At 34.2% G+C, this 18,772-nt stretch overlaps 1 long non-coding RNA gene across 1 annotated transcript; it reads left to right on the top strand.

Annotated features, from left to right (window-relative positions):
* Positions 1-16,558: 16,558 nt before the first annotated feature.
* LOC133796392 (uncharacterized) lies at positions 16,559-17,508 on the top strand. Its single transcript, XR_009875434.1, has 2 exons — positions 16,559-16,787; positions 16,879-17,508. It is a non-coding gene; the product is annotated as an uncharacterized LOC133796392 (long non-coding RNA).
* Positions 17,509-18,772: the final 1,264 nt, after the last annotated feature.

The following is an 18,772-nucleotide window of genomic DNA, read 5'->3' as shown; positions in this document are numbered from 1 at the left end:
AACCATTAAAACTTATGATTGCACAGAACATATCAATATATATTAACAGGGGACTTATGTTTTCTAACTTTATATTTTTCTTTCAATTATTTTTTGCGCTGACCTTAATTCTTCATTAGTCTGTCATTTTCTTCAATATGTATATTTTTTTCTTTTATTGTTGGGTTTTTTTTAGCAGTAGTCTCTATTTTTTATACTTTGTAACACTTAGATTCTGAAAGTTGATTTTGTATTAGTTATGTCCTAATATTATCAAATCGTATCATTTAGATCCCCAAATGTTATTTTTATTTATTTTTTCTTTCAAAATACATAAATAAAATACAATAAATGGTGAATTATTCTTAAAAAAAAAATGTACCACAAAATTATGACAATACAAAACATGATATTGAAAAAACATATATTTTCATGAAATTTTAAAAAATATTTAATAGTTTTACAAATTAAATTAATTTTTCCTGGAAAAAAAATTCTTATCTATATATTTTTTAATATAAATAATTGAATTATTACGAGATTATCAATATTTATCATATACATATTTATTTTATTTTTTAATTTTTTTATAATGCAACTTATAACTAATCATATATAAATATATATGCACATAAATAACTTTGTAAAGACTATTAAGTTTAAAAAAATGTATGAAATAAACAAGCATAAACATAATACACTACTACAAAAATAAGCTTTAACCTCGGTTTTTTCGCTTGTTATTCTTCGGATCTCGTGTAGATATTAACCGAAGTTAATCCGAGTGAAGTTAAAAGTATCTAAAAATCGAAAGTTATCATTTATCTTCGATTTTTACATAATAACCGAAGTTAAATGTATTTTTTCCTAAAAAAATATATTTATTTTATTTGTATTATTAATTTGGTATTTTATAAAATATTTTAATAATTATTTTTTTAATTCTCATTCGCAATTATTTTAATATTAATAAATATATTTGAACATTCCAATAAACTTAAAATAAAATAGAATTCACAAACTATATAGACTTATTGTACATATTGTTATATTATTTCATATAATATAATATTAGATTAAATAATGTGACAAAATGTGATTTGTCACATCTTGTAGCATATTATTGAGAGTCACAAAATTGGACACATGTGTGTGCCCAAATGTGACATATTTTGGAGTTACAAAATAAGTTACAAATTTGTTACTCCCAAATATTACCCAATAATGTGTATATTATATGTTACACATTTGAGATTGGATTTCACAAAATCATGATAATATATGACTGTTGGAGACATATTTTTAACTCACAATATGTGTTTGGAGGTTACAAAATCATGTAGGAAAGGATTTGAGACGTTTTGGAAAAATCACATTTTTGGCTGAAAAAAGGCTGTGGCCGTGGCCACTGTCTTTCCCTGGTCGCGGCCTGGGGGGACAGAGGCTAGTGGTCGCGGCTAGTGAGGCTGACAGCCTATGTGAATTTTCAGTTTTTTCCAAATTGAATAGTTCTAACATCCCGAATAACTCCCAAATCTCAATTTTAATTCCATAAACATCCAATTAAGCATTGGTAACAGCCATGGGGGTTGGTGGAATTTGAAATTCAAAGGGGTATCTCAAACTCTATAAATAGGAGTCTAATGCTCACTTGTAAGATACACCATTTTTTCATCCAAAAAGCACTTGGCTGAAAAATACACCTTAAGACTTGATTATTCCAGAAAGTATTTCCAAAAATATGTGAGAGATCCCTTAGTGCTTGAGTTAGGGGAAATAAGCTTTTGGACAAAGGTTTTAAACCTTGTTCAAGTTGGTGATCCCCACTACTCTACACTTTGGTAGTGTGAGATTTTTTTGTGTTTTCATTATTTTGTTCCTCTTGTTCTTCCTTTTTACTTGTATTATTATAGTATTGAGTTTGTAATCTTCTTCTTCTACATCTTTCTATTTACTTGTATTTTGAGCAATTGAGTTGTAATATTCTTTTAATCAATCATCTTCTCCATTGTATTTTTTGCATAGAGTTGTATTTTGGTTTTCCATATTTCCATTGAGCAACAAATACATTTTTTCCTAACACATATATTTACGCATTCATACAGAAATAAAAACTAAGTACCACACAAACATCTAAAGTGTTCATACAACTAAACATGTGAGTTCACTTAAGTAATTATTTGAAATATTGAAATTTCTTAAGTATTAAATATTTTTTCAAAAAATTTAGCCGAATTTCCCCTATAAATAGGACTACCCAAACCTATTGACATTCAATTTACAACTAAAATTTGCAACAGTTCACAGAGCAAATAATCATAATCATGTCAAGTTTATCAGAAATTGGAGGAATACCTAATACCAAAAAGCAAACCTTAGTCTCCAATTACAATAGAACTCATGTTAATCAATTTGCATCGAAACACCATCGATTTTGCATAAAAAAAAACATCGTTTTGGATAAAAATAAAATTTTCATGATTGCATCGAAACATCATCGATGGACCATCGATTTTCGATGCAAAATCGATGGTGTTTCGACGTTCTTTCGATGCAATCATAAAACTTGTTTTTTGGCCAAAACGATGTTTTTTCGATGCAAAATCGATGGTGTTTCAATGCAAAATCGATGGTGCATCGATGATATTTCGATGCAAAATCGATGGTGTTTTGATGCAGAATCGATGGTACATCGATGATGTTTCGATGCAAAATCGATGATATTTCGATGCTGTTGTGAAGCAATCATCACAATTTGTTTTTTTGGCCAAAACGATGACTTTTCAATGCAAAATCGATGGTGTTTCGATGCCAAATCGATAGTATTTTGATACAAAATCGATGGTACATAGATGATGAAAACTTGGTTTTTATCTTAAACGATGCTTTTTCGATGCAATTTCGATGCTCTGTACTGAAATTTGACGAAAACTTTGGATATTCATATTTTTTTCACTAGAATGTTGGTTTCAGAGGATTTTTTTTTTAATTTTGGTATTTTTTCGAGATCTACAAGATTAGAATGTTAAAGAGAGTGAGAGAATAAGAGATGTTAGATAGAGAAAGTTTGGATTGAGAGAGAAAATGAGTATTTGAATATTAGTGTAATGCCCTGAATTCTCCGATGTAGTTTAATGGCGGGAATAGTAGGCCGAGAGGGCTATACTTGTTTAATTATGCCATTAATTGATCAAATGCATGTATATGTGGATTATATTATAATATGATGTTAAATGCATGCATGTGAGTCCATATAATTACAGGGGTGTGATGGTAATTTGGCTCGGTGAGGGTAAATTGTATATTTGTATGCATGTCGGTGATATATGTTGAGACCACATTATAATGTGGGTTTGTTCGAGCCATTCGACATGAGACGACCGTGGTATGTTAATTAGCGGTCTGGTCATAACAGGTTTAAGTTCGAGGCTCGGGAGGAGTCTCAGGGTGATTTTAATGATTAGAGCGTTACCGAGCATTAAAGGGTAATGAGATATGAATTATTGGTGTTTGAGGTTATTGAGAATAGCGGGAATTGGAGAGCGTTAATTATGATTAACGAGATAGGTTGGAAATGATAATTTTTCCCTTGGGAGACTTTAGAAATCCTTAATTGACCCAGGGGTATAATGGTCTTTTTACCCCTAGGATAGATATTAACTGAGTTCAACAATAAAATTGATGAGAAAAACAGAGCAAGTTCTTGAGCTTACCCGTTCATTCTCCTTCCTCCATTTCCTTTGTGATTTTTGAGCTCTTATTGAGGATTCAAGCTTGGGAAGTAGACCTTGAGAGTTTGGGAGAGTGTTCCTGTTTAACGCCCAAACGTGACTTCCACTTAGCGGTTATCGTAGTATAGATCGGGCGGTCGATTCCACAAGGAGGCAAAGAAATAAAGTTAATTAATAAATAAATGTTAGAGATAAATAATGTTAGGAAAATGGAACAAGTGATATTTTTGTTGTTTTTGAAATTTAAAGGTTAGAAATAAAGATAGAATAAAGTGTGATGTAACAATAGGTAACAAGTAGGAAGGATCAATAGTCACCAATACGCATACTTATTTATTTGGATCTTTGATTCACAAAAGTTACACAAATGAGAAGTTCACATCCCAACTATTCATTTGGAAGATTTAACATTGAAACACAAATATGTTTTACAAAAATGTATTCAAGTAATTATTATTCTTTACCATGGAAAGATGAGATAAGTCTTATGAGAAATCTAAAAATGACATTATACCATTGGCAATAATGCAATAAAAGATTGGACATAAAACCTAACACAAATATTATTTTTACTATTTATAAAATACATAGAAAGAGCAAGACTAATTCTATATAGATTTTAGCAAAAGTACATATATATGAGTGAGATGGAGAAAATGATAAAGATATTATCTATATTATTTTCACTAATTTGATAATACATAGAAAGTGCATTACAAAATCTATATACTATTAGTAAACATAAATATAGATAATAAGATGAAGAAGTAGAGATGAAAGAAAATAAATCACTAAAATATATAAACTTTAAGCACATGGTGAATCAAAAATACAAAACAAAGTCATAGTGCATATATGATCATCATAACCTTCCTAAGAAGGTTAGCCTATTATGCTAGACATTATCATGAAATTCTAGAGAGAAAATAAGAGAAATGAGACTAAAATTTGGTAGAGTTTTGCTACCTAAAAATTACACACAAAATGTGAAAGAAGAGTCCCTATTTATAGAGGAAGAAAATGACTAAAAAGAAATTAAACAACAAAATGAGGTTTACAAAATAAATCTGAAATATTATTAATAAAATATGATTTTGACAAATCAAATATTATTATAAATATTAACCTAGTTATTTTGGTGTATGGTCAAATGCCCTTTTTCTAAAGCACCAAAAAAGATGAGTTTTAAAGCTCAAAATGGTAATTTTGCAAGGCCCAATACCCACAAAATATGGGTTGAAAGTGGATGGTGGCAGATGTAGGTTTTGACCCACTTCTAGCTAATGGGGAGGTGTCACGTGGCACTGGCTTGAAGATGATTGGGCTGCTTCAAATGGGCCTGCGTTGGCTGTTGGAGAATCTGGCTGAAGAGTTGCTAGGCTACTGGGTTGCTTCTGGTGGGCTTCAGCTAGGGAGAGTTGGGCTGGCTGGGCTCTTGAATGGCTGCTGGAGTTGTTTGGGCCATTGGAGAGCTGAAGACTAATGATGCTTCGGATTGGAGAAGCTTCAATGTGAAGGAGGCAAGGGTTGTAGAAGACAGGTGGCGCTGGATGTGGAGAAAGAAACCAGGAGGGCCTGGGCTGATTTGGGCCTAATTTTGGGCTTTAATTTTGCAAAAATGTTAACTTTTTCTCATTTCTTCAATTTTGTTTATTTCTTTCTTCTTTCTTTTCTTTATGACAAAATACATCTTTAATTCCTACAAAATAACAATAAATTAAATCATAATCAAACATTTTCATTTATAAAATAAATTATATTAATTCAATGAAAATATTAATTAAACTTAATTTATTTTGGCCATTAAAATTAATAAATAATGCATTTTTCACCACTAATCAGTTCCACCATTGAAGAGCATCACAACCTGAGTTTGAGGTAAGTTTCCAGCCATTAGTTTTCTGGTATACTCTGTTTTGATGTTAGTTTTCAGCTTGTGATCTTATTGTGGATAGTTGGAATTGATGGAAGTTTTGGTTGGGGTTTCACTTGGGTTTTGATGAGGGAGTGTTATAGATCAAGTTTAAGGGTTGTATTAGAGGTTTGAGTGGTGTTTAAGCTTGGTTTGAAAGGTTGGTTCCAAGAGAAATCGCAAGGGAAGAAAAACAGGGATTTTGGCTGAATTGGAGGTTGGGCCGTGGCCCTTGATGGATGCTGATGGAGGCCGCCTTTGTTTGAGGGGCGGGCCGCGGCCCTTAGTGGCTTTTTGGCCAGAAATGGCTTTTTGGCTCGGGGATGCTAGCCTTAGGCCTCGGGGCCGATCCTACTACCCGGTTTAGTAGTGTTTGATGTCTCGGAGGCTAGGTTTTGGTTTGGGAACCTTTGTTATTCATTTTATTGATGGAATCCCATAATTGGTTATGACCAGGTATCCGCTAAGGGTTAAAAAGACAAGTCGTTTTCAAGGGTCATTCTTACATTAATTCTCGCTCGAACCAGAGGTAAGAAAACTGCACCCCATATGTGACATGCATGGTTATTCTTGAGGCATGTTGATTGTGTAAATGTGGATATGAATTGATTACTGTTATCCCAAAAATTTGAAAAGAATGACGTGGCAGTAAAATTGGCACATGGCATGAGTTAGTGGGGTGATCTGGCTTAGTAATGGCCCAATACATCAGTTAAGGAATTGGACAGATAGTCAAGCCAGATACACCCGACCGAAGAGAATATTTGGTCTGAGGGTTGCTTGGCTCAGACCCCAGTTTGAAGACCCTAATAATTGATTTGGAGCCAAGTCCAAGAAGTTGAAGGGGAGGTTTGGATTTTGGTTCAAAGGATAAAAGCATTAGGTTCGATCAGACCTAAGCTTAGGGGACCTCTTGTTATGTTTGGCTCGAATGTGTTCAAAGAGAATGACCAAGGCTCAAGTTTTACTCAAGGGGAAAACCACATAATGGCCGATCGGGTATGTTGTGGAAGAGGTATACTTGGGCTTGAACAAAGTGAGAAGGAGGAGGAAAGTATACCTCGGACCACCTTGGTCCGAGGAGAAGGTTTTGAGGTCCGATCGGACAGAGGTTGAAAAGGAGAGGCTCGGACCATTTTGGTCCGAGGAGAAGGGCACTATGTCCGATCGGACATACCCATAGGAGAGGTACCTTGGACCATTTTGGTCCAAGGAGATGATATGTAAAAGGTGGCTCGGACCACCCTGGCCCGAGGAGAAGAGTCCAAGGTCCGATCAGACCTTGGTTGAACGAAGAAAGGCTCGGACCATTTTGGTCCGAGGAGAAGAGCATTATGTCCGATCGGACATGATGCCTATGGGGGGTGTCTTGGACCACTTTGGTCCGAGGAGGTGGCATGAAGAGATGGCTCGGACCACCTTGGTCCGAGGAGGAGAGTGCAAGGTCCGATCGGACCTTGACTGAAGGAGCCAAAGAGGGTGGTTTGAACCACCTTAAGCCAAAGAAGGAAACTATTGTGTCCGATCGGACACAATAAAGGGGTATACCTCGAATTTGCCCGAAGTAAGAAGCAAAGTAAGTACCCTCGGACCACCTTGGTCCGAGGAGAGCCAAATGTACATGACCTTTGGTCCGAGGAGAGCCATGCACATACCACCTTTGACCCGCGAAAAGCTTGAAGAGTAATCAACATGCATGAGAGACTACGTCAAACTGCCCGAAACTACTTCAGTGAGAATTGGTCTAAGCATCCGGGAATCTCTCACACTTCACTTGAATTTAGGGATCAGTTGTATTTTAAACATTTATTTTGTAATATAAATATAAGGTAAATAATGAAATATCCCTATCAAAAGGGGATATCAGTTAAGAATCCCAGGTCTATAAATAGAGAGTTGGGAGGATCGTAAAAGGACTTTTGGAAAAATTAAGAGTTAACCTGTGTTCTAGAGAGAAAAAGTGTTTTTCCCTGAGAGAACCCTTTTTTGTATTATGGAATATTTTGCACTGAAGAAACTCAGTTGACACTGTTCATCTGATCTTGAGTGTGAATACAGTAATATAATCTCTAAGTGGATTAGGCTATTACCGATTATCGGGGCTGAACCACTATAAAATCTCGTGTTATTTACTTTCATTGATAAAAACTGTCTGTTGTCGTTTATTATTCTCTTGAAGGCTTGTCGTAGTTGACGTTCTTACGTTGTTGGCTAAAATCACAGTCAACAATTACCAAATGCTTAACAAATCTTTCTCACCTGTGCATGGTACTGACTCATTAGTCAGATTTGGCAAAGGTGCCAGTATCAACTGTGAAGCTGTGATTTATTAGTCAGGTTCGGAAGTGGTACTGGGCATTGGTCACATAGTGCTGACTCATTAGTCAGGGCGGCCTTAGCGTGTTCCACGCAAGCCAACAAAGATTAGATCTAATCGATATTTGCATTGGATGACTCAAAGAGCATTAATGTCGGACCGACTTCAAGTTCGATGAATATTATAAGCGCTTGTGTGACTTACCCATCAGTCACTCATCTGTTAAGCTAGAGACTTACCCATCAGTCTATCATCTATTTAAGGCTAGTGGCTTACCTAGCAGCCACTCTTCTGATTAAATTAGTGACTTGCTTGTGTAATGCCCCAAATTCCCTAATAAGGTTTAGGACCTTGATTAGGAGGCCGGGAGGGCCATAATTGCTTTATTGTATTATTTAATGATAATATGCATGTTTAGGTGTATTAAATATGCATGTGAACCCATTTGTGATTAATTGAGTGATTTTCATATTTTGGCCATTTCGGGCATTTTTGGCATATATGTGAAATGGGCGTGGTGCTTTATTATTATTTGGTTATGCCAGGGTTACCTAGCACAAGACGATCCTAGGAGGTAAGCTAGTGGGAAAGTCACAACGATTTTTAAGCTTGACTTGGAGTAAGTCAAGGGGTATTTAGAGCATTACCGGGTCATTGGGTAATGGGAATTAATATTTGGTGATAAATTGGGAGTTAGTAAGATCAGGGGGAAATTCCGGAGGTTTTGGCTATTTTTTCCCCGGGGGTGTTTTCGGGACCCCGAGCATTAGGATAAGGGTTGAGGCTACTTAAGCTTGAAGTAACATTTTAAAAGAATAAAAGAACGTTCTGTACGTTCTCTCTCCCTCTAAGTTCCACTTTCGTCTCCCGATCGCTTTTTCGAAGGAAACTTGAGTTCTAGGACTCGGATTCAAGCGAGGATCGAGGCATAGCGATCCTAGGAAAGATTAGAAGCTTATTAGCCGGAGGATTTAGTTGGAAACAACTCAATCAGAGGTAAATCAAGTTTTAAGTTCTAAGTTTTTAAAGTTTTTAAGCTTGAATTGGATTTTGTGTTTTGATGTGTTTTTGGGTGATTTGAGACTTGGGTTTTATGGGTTTTGGATCATGGGAATGTTTGGGAACTTTGATTTTTGAGTTTGGAGATGTTTGGATATGTTTATGAAAGGATTTTAGATGAAGAAATGGAGAATTTTTGGGCTGGGTTCGAGGTTGAGCCGTGGCTCTGTTCTTGGGCGCTGCGGCTCAAGCTTGAAGAAGTTGCTGATTTGGTGCTGATGGGCTATTTGAGCTGCGGCTCTATGGGGTAGCGCTGAGGCTCTAATTGCTGTCAGAGAGCATTTTTGGGCCTGACTTGAGTGGGGCTGCGGCTCTAAGGGTTGGGGCCGCGGCTCAAAAGAGGAAAAGTGACCAAAATGGGTTTTTAGTCATGGGAACTTAAACCTTTGGCCTCGGGATCATTCCTACCACCCGGATTAGTGAGGATTGATGTCTTGGAGGCTAAGTTTTAGTTCAAGGGTTGATTTTAGAACTTGAACTCATTGGATCACCATTTGTGGTTGTGACTAGGTTATCACTAGAGGCTTGGAATCGGGATCGTGCTTGTGGCTCATTTGTTGGTAGCCTGTGCTTGGACCAAAGGTAAGAAAACTGCACCCTGTGTATATGTGACATGCATGGCTATTATGATGCATGTTGGTTGATTAATGAGTATGACATGCGTGGTTATTTTATGATGCATGTCGGTTGATTATTATGTATGACATGCATGGCTATTCTTGATGCATGTTGGTTGACTATTAAACGTGACATGCATGGCTGTTATTGATGCATGTTAGATTGCTGGATATTGCAGATGATGCATGTGAAACATGTGTTTGGGACATGCTTTATATACTGAGTATGATACTGTTCAGAGCTTGAGCCTCTGTGTTTATGCATGGCCCTAATAGCACTACTACCTGTTTGGTAAGCATGCTAAATGCCTCGTTTACGGATGTGGAACATGTGATATGTGATTGGTGGCATGTCTTACTTGTGATTGACCCTGACTAGTCAGGGACTGACTCTAAAGTCGAGAATTTTGCATTGAATGGCTCTATAGCATTAATGCCAGACCGACCCTAAGGTCGAGAAACTTATAAGCGCTTGCCTGGTCTACGTCCAGATGACTATAGCCAAGGTATATGACCCCGGTGACCGTTTGTCACATGGCTAAGGGACGTTGTCCATAGTTTCGACTCTAGAGTCGTGAGGAAGGTTATGTTGGTGACTAATCACCTTGCACCTGTCCTACACAAGCTTAAGTCGAGAATCACGCATTGAATGGCTCTATGGCATAAATGCTAGACCGACCCTAAGGTCGAAGAACTTATAAGCGCTTGCCTGTCTATGACCAGATGTTTATGGCCAAGGTATATGACCCCAGTGACTGTTTGTCACATGGCCCAGGGACGTTGTCCATTGCACGACTCTAGGGTCGGGAGGAAGGTTATGTTGGTGACCATTCACCATGCACCTGTCCTAATCAAACTTATGAAAGTATCACTTATCAGTTGAGCCCTGGTGACCCTATCGTCACATGGCTAGAAGAAGCGATGCTCATTATTGTGACTTTTGGCTATTGTCACCTATTTGCTTGGACTGATAGTCCTGAATGGTTATTATGATCGTTGTTGATATTATGTCATGCTTTATTGTGTTTTCTTGCTGGGCTTCGGCTCACGGGTGCTACGTGGTGCAGGTAAAGGCAAGAGGAAGCTGGACCATCCTTGAGTTGGAGAGCTTAGGTGATGACGTGTACATATGCAGCTGCTCGTCTGCCACGGCCGAGGTTTAAAGTGGAACTAGGGTTGAACCCTGTTTTGCCGCTTAGAACGGCCTGTTGTAAATATTTTCTGTAATAGACTCTGAAATTATATTTTCGGGATCCCAATGTATATATTAAACGTTCTAGTGAAGCGTTACATCTTAACCAAAATGTTTAATCCCTAAACCGCTAATCATACTTAGTTCACGATTTTGACCAAATGACTCGATTAGCGAGTTTAGCACTGTTTACAAGGCACACCGTAACGGTCCCTGGAGTTTGGGACGTTACAGCTTGTCAGTCACTCAGTATGGTTTTCTAGTACCTCATGTGATATTCACTCATCTATTTAAAAGCTATATACTCTGTGTGATTATAATGATAATCATTTGATAATGTTTACATATAATGTTGTGTTTTCTTGCTGGGCTTTGGCTCATGGGTGCTATGTGGTGCAGGTAATGGAAAAGAAAAGCTCACCCAGCCTTGAGTGGAGAGCTTAGGTGGTGATGTGTACATATGCGGCCGCTTGACCACCACGACAAAGGAGTTCTCAGAGGAACTAGGGGGGGTTTACCCTATTTTTGCCGCTTAGGTTGGCAGGTTTGAAATTTTGAAACAGTAATGACCTTTTTGAGTTGTAAATAACTTTGAAATGTTCTTGTGGGCCCATGAACAGTTTTATGTATTAAATAAAACATATCCTTTTCTATTTGCTGATTTTCACCTTAGCCTGTTAATAGCACTTAGAAAACGTTTTTAATCAAAGGACTCGGGCAGCGGGTCAAATTTCCGGTTCACCGTAACGGTTCTGGGGTAACCAGGGCGTTACAATTAGGGGTATTTTTGTCTAAAAAATTAAAATTGTCATATATTTTGGATAGTAACTTATGGTGGCATATTAAAAATTTTCACTAAGATATTATGCATATAACATGAAATTTACCCTTGACAATGGTTGGTACGTGGTGAGACTTCTCTAAGCCATCGGATTGGCTACTGAAGTGAAATTACCTAGTGAAATTCACAAGCAAAGAATGGCTCTCAACAAATAATTATATAGAATAGTCAAAAATTGAAATATATATAGATAGATGTTTACTCGAAATTTGTTTAATGAGAATATTACAAGAAATGATAGAATTTGTAGCAATTAAACTAAAGAAAAACACACAGAAATATTGTAATGTGGTTCGTCTATAAAATAATCTATATCCACGAGATACTATATGAATAATTAGATGAACTGAGTTTTCTCAAAATAATAATTTCTCTATAGTTTGACAGCATTTCAATATTATGATTTCTCGTGAAAAATGCATGCAGTGGTCTTTATTTAAATTCTAATAAACTAATATACTACTCCCTAAAAATATGTGGGAGGCTAATTAATAAATAATAAAATAAAATAAAAAATGACTAAAACCTCCCCCTTTAAATAAGCCAAAACTCATTTATACATCAATCAGATCTTTCACCGAAGCAATCTAATCGAATTCTACCAGACCCATATAAATTCGTTTACACCGAACCAGCTCCAAGTCCTTGTCATTTAACTGTGATAACAATAGAGTCTTGTTCTCTTTTTTTTTATCTGTGATGAAGAGGATTTAATAAGAAAAATCAATGTGCACTGTAAATAGTTTGTTTGTTGCTTATAGTCTTCCATATGTGCTACTAGCTAGTGTGAATCCTTGGTTCCAATCCAAGCGTTATGGAATTGCGGTCCTTTGTGTACAAAATGTCAAAATTATATTTTGATTGAAAGGCCTAGCTAACCGAGTTCTACTTAAACGATGAGTGTTGTTATTTTGCATCTTTAAATTATTTAATATTGCTATCCATAAAATTAGCATTGGTGACGTGGCAAGTGATCCCTGGGCACGTGGCTAACACCTGGAAACGTTCTGCTAGAGTATCGACCAGAGGACACATTAGAAGTAGTGCAAGCTTGTCTTACCTGCGACCAGTCTGGTCGATAGTTCCGTGTACAAGGCGATATTAATGGGAAGATCTTTATGAATCCCGAATTTATCTCACACAATCTTCTGAGTATCCGATTATTCAGGAAAGAATATCTGTAACAATCTTTTGTAATTCCCCTTGAGCCTATAAATAGCAAGAGATAGGTCAAGGGAGATGACTTTTGACTTTTGGAACCGTGAGAGATTATAGTAATTATCCTAGGAATATTGTATTGTTCTTCAGAAGTGGTGAAACTCATTGAACTCTAGTTCTTTGATCACTCTTCTGGTTTTTATATCAATATCATTCTAAGTGGACGTAGGTCATTACCAGATCCTGGGGCCGAACCACTATAAAATACTGTGTCTTATTTACTTTTGTCATTACGTTCTTCTCATCTCTTTCATTTATATCAAGCATATTCTGACTATGTGTCAGTTGGCCAAATCGCGGGTCAACAAATATTATTTCAGGTGATATTTTATGATTGGTTAGTGATAATCTATAATACTTATTATATTAAAATGTGTAGCATTTAATATTAAATTGCACCAATCATATTATGACATCTCTTTGTAGTGTTGGGCACCACTCATACACTTTAATAATTTTCTTAAATAATAGAAGGGTTTATACCTTTTTGGACCATGTATTTTGTCCCATTACCTGTTTGGACCCTGTGTTTTGACAAATTATTTTTTGGACTCTATGTTTTGTAAAATGGTTAAAATAGAACCCTAAACCTGATTTTGGTCAATGTTTTCCCAACTAAAATCACAAATAATTTACTAAACTAACAATTCAGAACAAAAATAAAATCATTCTGCTTAAAAACTGTGTTGTTATATTCAATTTTCTTTCATCAAAATTGAGTTTAGGGTTCTATTTTAACTATTTTACAAAATATAGGGTCCAAAAAGTAATTTGTTAAAACACAGGGTTCAAACAGGTAATGTGACAAAACACAGGGTCCAAAAATGTATAAACCCATAATAGAATATTGCTAAATGATACTAATAGTAACCAACAATACAAAAATGTGGCATATATACTACTATTAAGAGTGTTTGTTTTGAGTAGTTGAGTTATTTTAGAAAGTGTAGAGAGATTTATGATGGAGGTAATATTAAATTTTTGTGTAGAAAATTGGTCATTTTACCCTTAAAATACATGCGGGCTCACACAAACTATTAACTTTACCCTTTTAAAATTTGAATCAAACATAAGAAGGAATTTAGATTCTCATTACCACATTTACTTTACCCCATACCAAACACTCATTTAGTGTAATCCACACTCTAATAGTTGGGTGAGCCGGCTGGGTAAGGGTCTTCAGCTGAAGATCTATGAACGACCCGCCATGGCTTCCAAAAAAAATTTAGTTATAAATTATTATTTTTTATGTCGGTCCCCTCTCAAAAAAAAATTAATTTGGTCCTGGCCCTCTTTTATGGAGTATTGATGTTAATTTTTTTAAGTGGTTATGGTAGTTGATAGCAACACTTGTTAATCTAGATTTTGTTTAGAATCAATTTTTCTACGTACAACTAGTAAATCAAAACATATGATTAAATTGTATGCATGTTTGGCCAACTTGTATATCAACAAGTGGATGAATGTAGATTTATAAGTAAACTTTGTGGTGTACATGTAAACTCTAATAATAATAAAAAATATTTAGTTTTGAATTAGTATATTCTTGATTAAAGAAATTAAGTGATATTTTAGAAAAGGTAAGGGAAAATATTAATATTGGAGAAAAATAAGGGAAATTTTTTATGAGGAAAATAATTGATAAGAAAACTTTATCGTGCGCCTAGCTAGCTATAGCTCTCCGCTATTTTCAGTACTAACTCATTCTTCCCATGCACAACAAAATTATTTATAAAATTGGTTACTCCTGTTATAAGGTTTTTGAATTTTTTTTCATTCCATATTAAAAAAAAAAAGTTGCAAAATTACAAAATATTTCATGTGCGTTTTGACAAAGCATACGAAAATACTACAATGTTGGGGCAAATTATGAAAAAAAAACACCCTGTGCTTTCTTAAATTATATTATTAATTACAAATAATGTTATCCCAAATTATTATACTTGTTTATTTTTTAATTTTATGAATGAAATTTGCTACGCATAAGTTTATCAATATATGACATACTTATTATAATATACTTTTTCAACTAATTTGTACCCAACACGTGATTTCAAATTTATGAGTACATTACTTATTATGGTTTATATTTAGTGGTTTCCAGTAATTTAAAAAATATATAGCGCTAATATTCATTTATTAAGGGCATGTTCGGCAATTGTTTTTTAATCAATTTTCTGTTTAATTAATTAAAAATATGAAAATAAAGTGGGAAAATATGTTCGGTAAGTATATTTTTACTTTTTGTTTTATAAAATTTTAATTAAAATTTATGAAATTTTGAAAATTGAATTTTGTTGCTTTTACTTTTTTTTTAAATCACTTTTTCATTTCTCTCTCTCACCTTCCTCACGCAACACAACAATGGTGATTTCTTCCACTCTCCAAGCCCAGCCCTCTCCCGGAAGCAGTAGTGTTGGTCATGTCATCTCCAATGATGATAAGCTCTTGTTCTTAGCACATATTTTCTATGTGATTATCGAGAAAATGATATCTGTATAAGTATATAAAATCATCTCCCTATATATATATATATTTAAATGTAGTTTCGTAGGTTAGGCGCGTTCGAAATGTGAGTCAGAGAAACCAATGAAGAATCACTTTCTCTCCCAAACGGTAGTAGCTTTCACTTTTGAATCTTTCTCTTTGAAGCATCTATGAAGTTTCTCTTCCAGGTAAAGCATCTCTCTTAATGCGTCTCTCTCTTTAATATTGCGTCATAGTTGAGAAAATTGACAAAAGTAAACGCAACTAATGTCCCTTCTTTAAAATCCCATTCCTCTAAAAAAAATGGAATATGACATTTTTGAACATAATTTCAGTGAAGCTAGGGACTCGTTTGAGAAAGTTTTCACTAGATATTTGGTTTTCCAATATATTTGTGTGGTATATGTTATGCTTGTTTTCTAATTTGAATACTGTAAAGATCTGTGAAATGGTCACTGGCTTTACTTTATTGAATTTTCTCACTTTACATATTTAATGCCCATAACATGTTTGAGAGAATGCCTCAAAGAGCGACATATAAGTGTGTGTGTGTGCATATATATATTTATTCAATTGGTGTTTGATCTTCAAGAACATGTTTATTTCTACACATAGCAAGTGAGTTTACTATCTCTCTCTCTATATATATTTATAGTTAAGCTAGGATTAATAAAGTTGGTTTTGTATAGACCTGAAATGTTCTTTGTATCATATTTGATATTTTTTATATAGCAAATGATGATATTTTAAAGGCACCGTGAGGCCGCAGGCATAATTAGGAAAGAAAAAATGTGTTATGTTCATTAACAATCTTCACACAGGAGCTGGTAGGCTTGGAGGAACAACACAGGTTACACTCAATAACTACTCTCATGAATTAATTTAACAACATTTTCATGGTAATCCAATCTTTGTGAATCAAAAGTTAACTTGATGTATTATTATTGTAATTTGATCCCTTGACCTCAACTTAGTAATGTACTGGAATGTAAAATTGATTGTTGTTCATTTCTTACATCTTAAGATTTTTGGGGTGAGTGATAATCTAACATAGTACCTTAATAAGAAGTTACAAGTCCAAAATTCTAGCATTACACTCCTGAATTTTAATGTAAGCCAGAGTTGTTATACATGTCAGCATAGTGAACATAAATTATTTGTGCTATTGTGTCTACAAACAACTTTGGTGCCCTAAGAGACAAAAGAAGGACCCCCAACATTTGAACAGCCAAAGATGACTCTTGAAAAGCTTTTTGAGTATGGAAACATGCTTGTAGAAGAGCAAGAAAATGAAAAGAGAGTTTAGTTTTCAGACAAGTACTTGAAAGAAGCAGCTCTTGGAGAGGCAAATGAAGATGCCATTAGCTAATGATGCACGTATTTTTCTAGAATGTGCCACAAACTCAGATTATGGATTTCCAATGCCGCCCCAAGGTAAGTATTTATCAAACTTATTATGTTGATTGACATTATTTTATATTAAATATCTATGAGTAAAAACTAACATGAATTATCATTGGATCAGGAAAATATTATTTTGTTGATTCTGGCTATACAAACATGTCTGGTTTTCTTTCGCCATATCGAGGGGAAATGTATCATTTGGGTCAGTACACAGATCTTAATCCCATAAGAAAAAAAGAGTTTTTCAATTATCGACACTCTTCCTTGAGAAATGTCATTGAGCGGTGTTGAAGGCGTGTTGAAGGCTCACTTTCCAATCATAAAGCAAATGCCTTCATATGATCTAAGAATACAAAAGTACATCGTCATTGCTTGCTGTGGGATTCACAATTTTATAAGGACAAATGCAGAAGCAGATGTATATTTTGATGGAGGTGAAGGAAATTCTGAAGTATAGGCCACTACTTTACAAAGCACGGATGAAACTTTGACTAATAGTGTAGAGTTTGGTATTTCTAGAACTCATATACGTGAAATGACTCATGTTCGTGATGAAATTGCTGATCATATATAGAGAGCAAGTCGACGATAGTGACATTGAGTAAATACATTAGTTGATTGTTGTGACTCGTTTAATACTTTACTTTAAGTTTGGACAATTATCAATTTATACGTTTTTATTTTACTATCTAGACTTTATTGATTTTGTGTTATCTCATGGATAGATATTAAGTTTTGAAATTTGAGATTACTTTTTTCTTATTTTTTATTTTAAAATAATAAATAGTGGTCACAAAAAATATTTTTATTTTTTAGTTTAGAAAATGAAAATAAAAAATAAATTTTAAAAAAAATGTTTACCAAACATGTTTTTTATTTTTTAAACAAAAAATAAAAATAAAAGTTACCGAACACATTTTTATTTTTATTTTAAAAAAACAGAAAACAAAAAATAATTAACAAACGTATTTTTATTTTATAAAAATAAAAAAACATAAAACAAAAATATACTTTTATTTTTGAGTTTAAAAAATTTAAAAACAAAAGTTTTACCAAACGCAACCTAAGTAAATTAAGGGATATATACTTATTAATTTAACTCCAAAATTTTGGTGCATCCCTAGTGTACACCTATATTTTCAACATGCGATTCTTAATTTGAGGCAAGGTTTTTGGAAAGATGAATCAGAAACCCAGAAACCAAGCAAGCATATTTGATAACATTTTGTTTATTCCACCATATGAGTGGGTGAACTATTTTTCTTCGGACCAGCTTTTGATTGTCTCTGTAAAAAGAGGAAAATAACGATAAAATAATCATATCCAACTCATGAGCTTCAAGTTTTGAGGCTTAATTAAGGGTATAATAATAATAATAATATTCTAAAATATAGATTTGGATATAAAACCCATAAACCATTGTCTGACTTGAAATACAAAACAAACTTTCCAATTTTTTGGACTTATATATCTTAGCTTGTTCTGTAGAAGTCTTCTAATAAAAATGTTAATATATAAGAAAAGGTTCAATTACACACGCATATATAAAAGTTCTCGAGCAATGAGTCCTCACTATATAAGTATAGTAGTCTACATTCCCTAATGACCCAATATAGTTTTTTCAATGACTTGTTACATATAAATTATGAGTGGCCTCCTTATAAACTTTATTCTACAATAGCATTTGCAATTTCAAGGCAGCAAGGTTAAATAAAAAAGATGAAGTTTTGTTCTTGTTGATAAGACAAAAGAAGAGAATATATATATATATATTTATAAATATATGTTTTTTTTATAAATAGATATAATGACTATGGTACATAAGCACGGGAGCACAAAAAGCAAGATAGTTATGAAGTAGATGTTATAAAAAAATAAATAATGTGTGTGGGTTCCTTTTACATTTGCATGGGTATGAATGATCGCCTTTTAAAAAGAAAAAATGCTTCCTATTACCAAACATTTTTTTTCTCAAAATAATATAATCTGTACAATAAATAACCATTTCTCAGTTC

Source organism: Humulus lupulus, chromosome 8, assembly GCF_963169125.1.
Source record: "Humulus lupulus chromosome 8, drHumLupu1.1, whole genome shotgun sequence".
In the NCBI taxonomy this organism is placed as follows: domain Eukaryota; kingdom Viridiplantae; phylum Streptophyta; class Magnoliopsida; order Rosales; family Cannabaceae; genus Humulus; species Humulus lupulus.
This window is presented reverse-complemented; position numbering and strand designations above follow the sequence as displayed.